Below are 11,035 nucleotides of genomic sequence, written 5' to 3'. Positions count from 1 at the left end.
AAAGGGAAATGTTTTCTTTATTCTTACACATGATAACACGCAACTCAAAGCAATAAAAGTTTACTTTTGTCTTCTAGCTCTTGTTCAAGGCATTATTCATTTGTTCCTTTCTTCACTCGCGACCGAGGAATCAAGGGTCCAATCAAGGATGATCTCTACTATTCAAACTAAGATCAGGTTTGGTCATTACATTGCGATTGGTTTGATCATTTATTTATTTATTTTAACTCATTTACTTGTTGTTCTTAATTATTCGTATTGAATTAAACCACGTATCCTTTAAATCGAATACAAATTTAATTGTTACTTATTTTTGGGTAAACACACCTAAACCATATTACTTTATGAACTGCATCCTTACCTTTTAACCAAAAAAACAATTAGCTAGGGCGTGGCTAATTTGGGTGTAGTACACTAAAGAAAGCGACATGCTGCTGCCTTAGGCCATCAGCAAACTTAGAAGACTGTGACTTCTAACGCCGTGACAGGGCTCTAATACCAAATGTTGAAAACCAAAGAAAACTTATGCAGAGAGAAGAAATATGAAGGAGGAACTCAATGATTTTATTAAAACGAATATGGCTATATATACCCTTACATAATCGACGTCTAAAGCTAAAACTATGTTTCCTAGAGTCTAACAAATTCTAATGACGTGAAGAACTCGACAAACAAAGAACTCTAATAACATTAGGAAGCTAAACATTAAAAGACTCCTAACAATTCCTCCCTTAAAATGAATGCTATGAGCACTCAGGTTATCTTAGACTTAAAACAAACTCCTAACAATTCTCGCAACTTCAAGAAGACATCCAGCCTGAGGGGTTTAGTCATCGCATAAGCTAATTGTTCCTTTGTACCGTGGTAAACCAATTCCATAGTGCCATCTTTTGTGAGTTCTCGCAGGAAGTGAAAACGCACATCTATGTGCTTGCTGCGACCACATAGCTTGCAGAACTATTATCACGGTGAATAATAGATGCCTTGCCTTAATTAGGATCCAACTTTTCTAATACCCTCTTCAACCAAATAGCTTGGCATGCACATGAAGCAGCAGCTATAAATTTTGCTTCTATAGTAGATAAACTCACTACTGGTTGTTTCTTTGAAGACCAAGATATTGCTCCTGAGCTCAATAAAAACACATAGCCTGGTGTGCTTTTTATATCTTCCAAATCGCCAGCATAATTGCTATCTGTGTAACCAAAAAGTTCATCATCTCATCCCTTCCTGTAAAATATGCCAAACTCAATTGTCCCCTTTAAATACCTTAACACCCTTTTTGCCGCCTGTAAATGAAGTTCAGTGGGATTCTCCATATATTTGCTAATAAGGCTCACCACAAACATCATATCCGGTCGAGTTGTTGTGAGATACATGAGACTACCTATAATTTGCTTATAATAATTCTTATCCATCTTGATCCCGTCCGCATCTTCCATAAGCTTAAAGCCAGGAAAAATTGGATTATGGACAAAATTACTTTTATCCATCCCAAACTTTTACAGTACCTCCAATGCACATTTCTTTTGAGTGATAAAAATTCCATCTGATCTTTGCTAAACTTCCAAACCAAGGAAATGTCTCATTCTTCCAAGGTCTATCATGTCAAATTCGTGCTTCATGGAACCTTTAAATTCTACAAACATTAACTCATCATTGCCAGTAAATATAAGATCGTCAACATATAAACTTACAATTAATATTTTGCCATCTTTACTTGTCTTGATGAATGATGTATGCTCGTAGTCACACTTTTCAAAACTTTCCTTCATGAAATAGGCTTTTATACGGTTGTACCAAGCTCGTGATGCTTGCTTAAGCCCATAAAGTGCCTTTTTTAACTTATATACTTTCTGTTCATTTCCCCTCTGTACATAACTACAAGATTGTTCCACAAAAATATTTTCATGCAATTCTCCATATAAAAATGCGGACTTTACATCTAGCTGGTACAAAGGCCATCATCTTAGAGCTGCAAGCGCAATTACCAATCGAATTGTCTCCATACGCGCCACAGGTACAAATACTTCTGTATAGTCTACCACATGTTGTTGGGCATACCCTTTCACGACAATCCTAGCCTTGTATTTATTTACTTCTCCATTTTAATCAAATTTAATTTTATAAACCCACTTAACTCCAATATTTTTTCCTCCTTCAGGCAAATCTATTAAATCCCATGTACCATTTTTTTCTATTGCTTCCATCTCGACGTCCATGGCATGCCGCCACTTTTCACTCTTCACGGCATCTTCAAAGTAAATAGGATCAGTATTAATGGCTGCAAATATAACCATATCACTTTCTTCTTCTAAGATGGTGTCACATGTTTCATAGTCTTGCATCCAAACCGATGGTAGCCTAGTCCTCTGTTGTATTGAAGTAGAGGATTGATGGTCTGAAGACAAAGGGATAGAGAAAGGTAGTATTTCCTTTGTTTCTTCCGAACCAGGTTCATTATCTTCCCTTATCTCGGCAACAGGAACTGGTTGAACTGCTTCCTCATCATGTTGAGCTTCTTCCTCGTCACGTTCATCCCATTTCAGGTCACACATAATTGCTTTTTCATGTTTGTTATCCCAATCCTAGCTCCTGTCTTCTTCAAACATGACATCCCTACTTATAATGATCCTTTGTGAAATTGGATCATAAAGTCTATAAGCTTTTGATTGCTCACTGACTCCCAACAAAACACAACACAAACTCTTATCATCTAGCTTTGATCTAGTATTATCAGACACATGAACATGAGAAAGGCAGCCAAAAACTCTAAAGTACTCAACTGAATGCTTGTATCCACTCAATGCTTCCTCTGGTGTCTTATTTTTTATTGACAATGTCGGACTCCAATTAAAGACATGAACTATCCAATTGACTGCTTCAGGCCAAAATATCTTGGGAAGCTTCTTCTCTGATAGCATGCTACGGACCATATTCATAATAATTCTATTCTTTCGCTCCACAACCACATTTTGTTGCGGCGTGTATGGAGTTGTCAATTGTCTCTTTATTCCATTCTCATCACAAAAGCTAGAGAATTCTTGTGAAGTGAATTCTTCTCCCCGATATGTATGAAAGCCTCTAATAAAAGAATTCGTCTCTTTTTCAACGTAAGTCTTAAATCTTTTAAAAATAGCAAAGGCTTCAGACATCTCAATCAAAAAATAAACCCATAATTTTCTGCTAAAATAATCAATGAATGTGAGCAGATACCTCTTTTTGCTATTAGATATAGGCTTGATCGGACCACAAATATCAGCGTATATTAGCTGTAGAACTTGTGAAGCTCTCCAATTGCTCTTCTTTGGAAATGGATCACATTGTTGCTTTCCCACCAAACAGTCTTTGATAATTTCAGAGGAGACTCGAGTTGCGGCAAACCATGCACCATGCCTTTTTGCTGAAGAATCTGTAAGCCTTTAAAGCTTAAGTGTCCATACCGACGATGCCAAAGTTGCATTGCATCTTCTGTAATAGTATTGAAACAAGCAGATGCTATAGGTCGAGATACAATATGCACGACAAACATCCTGTTTGAAGTCATTTGTGTCTCCATAATTAAGCCTCTGTCAGGATGATACACCTTACATTGACCGCGTTGAAACAAAACATCAAGCCCTTTTTCTTCTACCTATCCAATACTCAATAGATTATTTTTCAGTTCTGGTACATAAAACATACTTGTGATAACCTGCGTTGTTTTCTTCACCTGAAGCCTTATATTTCCCTTTCCTATTACACTCAAGCTTAAATTGTTACCCAACTTCACTGAATCTCTAAACCTTCCATCAAAATCGAAAAAATATTCCTTCTTTCCGCACATATGATTATTGCATCCTGAGTCAAGAAACCATGTGTCTTTATCGTTAGCACCTGAACCAACATACGCCATCAACAACATCTCTCCATGAGTTTCTGCATAATTGACCACTTTTTCCTTTTGTAGATACTCCCATTGAAAATGTCCAAGCTTGTGACAGCTGTAAAACTCCACTGTAGTTTTGTCAAATCTGCCTCTTCCCCTTCCAAAGCCTTGGTTCCTTCCACCGGATTGTTCTCCATGAGCAATCTTTAAGGCTTGTTCATCCACAATTGGAGAGCTCATGCGTTGTTCATGCACAAGCAAACTGCTTTGCAACTCATCAATAGCTATCGTGCTTGTATCCTTGGATTCCTCAATGGAACATACAACATATATAATTGAACTTGGGAGTCATGGATCTCAAGATCTTTTCCACGACCCCTACATCTCCATTATCTTCACCATTTGCTTTTAACTTGTTAGCCATGGTGAGAGTTCGAGCAAAAAACTCATTCACGGTTTCCCCTGCCTTCATGTGCGGAATTTCAAACTCTTTGCAAAGAAGTTGCAATTGTGCTCTCTTAACATTAGGAAGCTAAACATTAAAAGACTCCTAACAGGTCTAAGGTAATAATTGAGAACGTTGACTTTGAACAAAAATGCAACTCTGTTAGCATCTACGTACTTGTAACAGTAAAAGTACTGGGTTTTATCTCTTTCTTGTGATTCGTGATATTTATTCAGTGGTATCATAATTCATACTTACGTGGTGAAGAAACTGTATAGGCCTTACTTCTACTCTCAGTTAAGCTTCACTTCACTGGTTTGTTCCGTTCAAATTTTCAATCTCTCATTCGTTTTATGTTACATTGCAGGGGATTACTTATTCTAAACTTCAAATCTTTGGCATTGCGCCTTCACGTTATACTACAATAGTGAATTAAAAACTTGCTTCCTTTTGTCGATAATCTGTACAACTTCAACTATTAGGTTTCGGACATTTGTGTCTGCTGTCTAGTTTCAACAACTTTCATGTTTTATTCCTCTTGCTATGCCTTCTTAAATTTCTTTTCTAGTTTTATTTTCTTGTATTTGGCTAGTAGACCCGGTACATTACCATCAGTATATCTTGGTGTATGGATATTCTTTAGGAGTATCAGGAGTAAAAAATGGATACGGAAGTTCCAACGGATATTATGTAAAATTAATACGTATAATAGCATCATATAGATCAGAAGATTTCACTTACCTTATTAAAAAAAGAGAAGAATTTTTTTTTTTTTTTTTTTATGATGTAGAGTCCTTGTTAGACATCATCGGGACCCTGTACGTAGTTTACAGGGCTAGTTTTTGTTGTTTTTGAATTTTAATTATGCTAAGTAAAAATGAAGAATTGTTAGAGGTATTTATAGGTGAACTTAACGCCAAAGTGTATTTTATAAGCTTAAAATTTTGATGGTTTTGTGGTGTTTTGGGGAGTTGGGTAGCCATTTTGGCTGTTTATAAGTGTTGGCCAATGGTCATATTGCAGAAATAATCATTGGACAACGTCTGGAAAATTGCTAGAATTTAAATAATCTTTTTGGTTAACTGCACGGACCGAGACTCGGGGCCGATTTACTGGGTCCAGTCAACCCCCCAGCCCCTCGTGGGTCGTTCAGCTCTTAATGCACCCAGCTAGGAGTGGCAAACGGGCGGGGCGGGTCGGATATGAGCGGGTTGAAAACGGATAATTTAAAAAATAGAAAAATTATCCGACCCGACCTGTATTTGAAACGGATAGAAAACGGGTTATCCGGCGGATAATATGGATATTCATATTATTCATTGCTTCTTGAATATGATTACTTATGGGATAACTCCTAGTCTCCCAAATTTGAGGAACCCTAAATTTGAAACTTTACAAATGTAAAAGTTAAACATATTAGTTATCCATTGGTTATCCATTTGGTTAACCATTTTCTAAGTGGATAATATGATTCTTATCCATATTCGACCCCTTTTTAAAAAATTCATTATCCAACTCATTTTTTAATGGATAATATGAGTGGATAACTATTTTTTTAACCATTTTGTCACCTCTACATCCAGCCCAATAGAAAGGTTTTGAAAAGAGAATAATTACTATTTGGTTATTGCCTTTTCCAACTCCAATTAGAAAGGGAGAAATTCAAAAATAATCAGAATTACAAGTGGTAATTGAAAAATAGCCACAGTTTTAAAAGTAATCGAAATTTAGTCACTTTTTATGTAAAGATAAATTTGAACGAAAACATTGTTCAAAATCCGGAAAATATTAGAGTATAATATACTGGAACTCAAGCATATTATACTGGAGTTCCGATAAATTAATACTGGAGTTCCAGTATAATATATCGATCCAACATAATATGCTGGAAGTTCATACACAGGTATTCCAATCTCCAGTATATTATGCTGAAACTTTCTGCGTGTTGGAGTTCTAGCATAATATGCTGGAAATTCATACACAGGTACACCAATCTCAAGTATATTATGTTGGACCGTTCCGTGTTGCAGCAAACTAGTGGCTATTTTTCAATGACTTTGCAAACGCTGGCTATTTTTCAATTACCAGTCCGAAAATTGGCTAACCCATGCTATTTTTACAATTAGAAATGACACCAGATAGTCACTCTAAAGGGATGCTATTTAAGAATAAGTCAGTGCATCCTAAATTTTAGTTTTTCTGTTCAAATGGTTATCCTGGAGTTAAGATTATTAGTTTAAGATTTCATGACAAAATAAATATTGGCCAATCTCTAAATAGCATCCGTGAGAATGGTTATTTGTGCACTTGCCCTCTTTTTTAATGGGTGAAACGGGTCCGCTGATTGTCAGCTCTCAAAATATAGCTAGCGTTTGGCCATAGATTCCCAAATTTGTTCTGAAAAATCTGATTTGGGTGAAGTTTGGTTTGAAGATGAAAATGTGTTTGGACGTCAGTTTTCAAAACATATTTCCCAAATTTATTTTGGAAAAATATGAAACATGACTTATACCCACAAGTTCTAAAAGCTATCACAAATACCCAACAGTACCATTATCAATAATATTCATTATATTATCGCAAACCATAGTCCTGAACATAAATAAATTTGATACAAAATTATTATATTTATAACTGAACTACATGATACACTATCAAGTGACCGAGAAGACGAAGCAACATTGTTACAAAATAATAAATGGTGGGATCTTTTGTAAAATACAAAAGTTTGGGGCAATTTTTAAAAAATGTAATAGTGATATTTTGGCCCAAAATCAGTTATTGAGCTGGTTTAGGGATTTGAGATTTTGTCAAAATATAGGCAAAATCTATGGCCAAACATATATTTGCCAAATAAAATCCAAATTTATTTTGACAAAATCTATGGCCAGATGGCTCCATAAAGTCTTGAGTTCAGTGCTGACCCATAAGAGCGCAAACGATAATGCTTTCAGAAGAGTATGCCAAGTTTAAGATGAAGTTTTTAGGGCGTGGTACAACAACAACAACAACAACAACAACCCAGTAAAATTTCACTAATGGGGTCTAGGGAGGGTAGTGTGTACACAAACCTTACCCCTACCCCGAAGGAATAGAGAGGCTGTTTCCGAAAGACCCTCGACTCAAAAAAAAATAAAAAGACAAAAGGACAAAAAGGGAGACAATATTAGTATCACAACAACACTCATAGGATAAATAGGAACACCATGAAATCCAGAAGAAAGATGCAAAGCAAAGGGAGACAATATTAGTAAATATTAGTATCGCCACAACAATCATAAGAAAAATAGGAACACCGTAAAATCTAGAGGAAAGATGCAAAGCAAAAGCGATAGTTAGTAAATAGGACATGCACTAAAAAGCGAAATAGTAAGCCACAACATTGCCACTAGCTATCTTAGACAAAAATCCTGAATGGCTAGTCCCACAATGGTACGAAGTAAGGCACGACTCAACTACCTCCTAACCTACAACCCTAACACTCGACCTCCACATCTTCCTATCAAGTGTCATGTCCTCAGAAATCTGGAGCCTCGCCATATCCTGCCTTATCACCTCTCCCCAATACTTCTTAGGCCGCCCTCTACCTCTTCGCGTGCCCTCCGCAACCAGCTGCTCACACCTCCGTGCCGGAGCATCTGGGCTTCTCCTCTGAACATGTCCGAACCATCTAAGCCTCGCTTCCCGCATCTTGTCATCAATGGGAGCCACATGCACCTTCTCCCGAATATCATCATTCCTAATCTTATCTATCCTAGTATGCCCGCACATCCACCGCAACATCCTCATTTCTGCTACTTTCATCTTCTGGATATGTGAGTTCTTAATGGGCCAACACTCAACTTCATACATCATGGCCGGTCTAACCACCGCTTTATAAAACTTACCTTTGATTATCGGAGGCACTCTCTTGTCACACAAGACTCCAGATGCTAACCTCCACTTCATCCATCCTACCCCAATACAGTGTGTGACATCCTCGTCGATCTCTCCTCCCCCCTGGATAACCGAACCAAGGTACTTGAAGCTGCCTCTACTCGGGATGACCTGCGAATCAAGCCTCACATCCACACCCACTTCCCCTGGCTCAGCGGTGAACTTACACTCCAGGTATTCCGTCTTCGTCCTGCTCAGCTTGAAACCCTTAGACTCAATTGTCTGTCTCCAAACCTCCAATCTCTCGTTAACACCGACTCACGACTCAAGTCCCTTTTTAGGGCGTGGTAGTTATCACTAAACTATATACTTTAATTTATCTTCTAATTATGATAAATTAGTATTGTTTGATTTGAACACTCGTGTATGTAAATTTTTACAGGCGAAATACTACTAATCTCTTGTTCATTTTGCCCCATATTTTTTTCTTGTATTTTCCTATTTTTCCCTCATTAATTATTCAAGAAAAAAGAATGACTTTACTGTTTTACAAGGAAATAAAGAGATAAGGATACACATCATTTAAAATATTGAGCTATGGTGCAAATAAAAAATAAAATAAGAATGCATATATTAGAGGTGCAAAATGTAAAAAAAAAAACGGGAGGTTTAGTGTGTCGCCTTCTTTATGTATGAGATTTATGTTATATAGAATGACAATGTGATTGATTGTTTACTTTTTATCATTAAAATGTAATTTAATCTACAAGTTACCAATGTGATTGATTTTTTACAACACCAATATTAATTTTTATCACTAAAAATGTAATTTAATCTACAAGTTATTTACCTTTTATTCTAGATTACCTATTAATGCTATTGACTAGTTTGTTTCCTCTAATAATTAAGATACAAAATCCGAAGCTATAAATAAATTCAGCTTGTAACTTTGTTTATAGTTCTAGACTTCTAGTAATCCATCTGAAAAGAAGAACGAGGTAAGAAAACAAAATACAGGTTGGAAAACGTTACAACTTGGACATCAAAAAATATTTCAATTATGTCAAGATCATTTAGTACAATAAAAATACAAAAGAAGAAGAAGTGTGGAATGAATAATCATTTTGGACAAGAAACAAAGGAAGGAAACAAGATTTTATATGATTTCCTAAACTTTGGGAAACTATTATCAAAAGGGTACGGTAATGATTTTGATAGAGAGGTGATCCATCTAATGGCTAAGGATAGTTCATAAATTTGGCAATAAGGACCATGGGTGTCACCTTGATTGACAGCTAAAAGGAACAATAAGAAAACGGAAAACGACCAAAAATACTCATATTCTTGGGTAAAGGGTTTACTTTTACGCATTAAAAAAAAGCATCAACACATTTAAAAAGGTACCACAGAAATTTTCGGCGAGAGTAATTTTAAACTAGAAAATAAAGTTGTATGTATTTTTTGACCAATAATGGACAAAACATAAAAGTAAATTATTTACTAAACAATAGGGATATTTTTTTTACCATTTTTCGATAAAAAAAATTTAACCACTTATTTGCATTCAGTGTTTATATCAAATTATGCAACTCAATATTATTACTTAAAGATTATAGTAAGAATATATTTCATTTAAACATAAATATGCAAAGACACATGTTTTATATTCATTTGTTACGTTGTAAAAATCAGGTGCAAGCAAGAATCTACTCAGACTCTTATCATTATAGTTTGACTTGTAATATTTGATCATTGAACAATCTTTCTTGAAAGGTTTGATTTCACATAAATTCTTTCTGTTATTCATCATTCCCTTGTTCTATTACCGTTTTAATGATTGCTAATACTTTACAATAGTCTAATAAAAAGACAACTCTTTTGGGGCTCAAGATTTCAAAATTTTGAAAATAGATTTAAAAAAAGGACAATTCCAACGTACAATAGAGGGGAAGCCAGCGCCACCAGTCTGCCGCCAACCAAAGTCCAAAACTCATGGTCCAACACCCGACCCTACTTCCAACGGCTTTCCCTTCAAAACTCTGGTCCCACTAACATGGACCCTAAACACATTACAACCTCCAAATTAAATTTAATAAATTATTACTAGTACTACTAATTCCTCCATTCCAATTTATGTGAATTTCGAGAACTAAATGAATTAATTTTAGTAGTGAATTTGGACATAGAATCTTTAATTTTTTGAAAGAAAATTTATATATTTAAAAATTACGTAAAAATTACTATAAGATACAATAGTTACTGATCAAAATTTTAAAAGGTATATGAAAAATATACGGTCAATTTCTTTTTTTTGAATTCTCGAAATTCAAATACCACCATATAATTTGGGACGAAGTACTTTCATCGTTACATTTTGTATAGTGATGCTAATTTAACACAAAATTTAAGAAATAGATTTGAAGGATCCATTTAGGAGTCTTTTTATACTGGATTTATTATTGTTGTTGCTATTATTCAGGAGTCTTTTGATTCTAATATTAGTTATACATGGATGGTAGGGAGTGTTTATGATAATTAATAATGAAAATACGATGCATTCACTAATAATTGAAAAAAATTCTTATACTCGACTAACTTAGTTTGTAAGGGCATTTTAATTAAATAGTTTAATCGTCGTATTGCTAGTACATATATTCGATTCTACATTCTATTTTTTATAAAATAATATATAAATTGTAGTATTATTTAATGCAAATATCACTTCATACCTCAATGAAACCACTGCACTAGTCATGCAACAATTATTTATTTATTTTTTTAAAACTGCAAACAACTTTTCTGTATTATGCTATACGAAATTTAGGTCGAGATTAAAATTCTAAAGT

The sequence above is a fragment of the Nicotiana tabacum genome, chromosome 24 (genome assembly GCF_000715075.1).
Source record: "Nicotiana tabacum cultivar K326 chromosome 24, ASM71507v2, whole genome shotgun sequence".
Lineage (NCBI taxonomy): Eukaryota > Viridiplantae > Streptophyta > Magnoliopsida > Solanales > Solanaceae > Nicotiana > Nicotiana tabacum.
The sequence above is the reverse complement of the archived record's forward strand: the minus strand, read 5'-3'. Positions refer to the sequence as shown.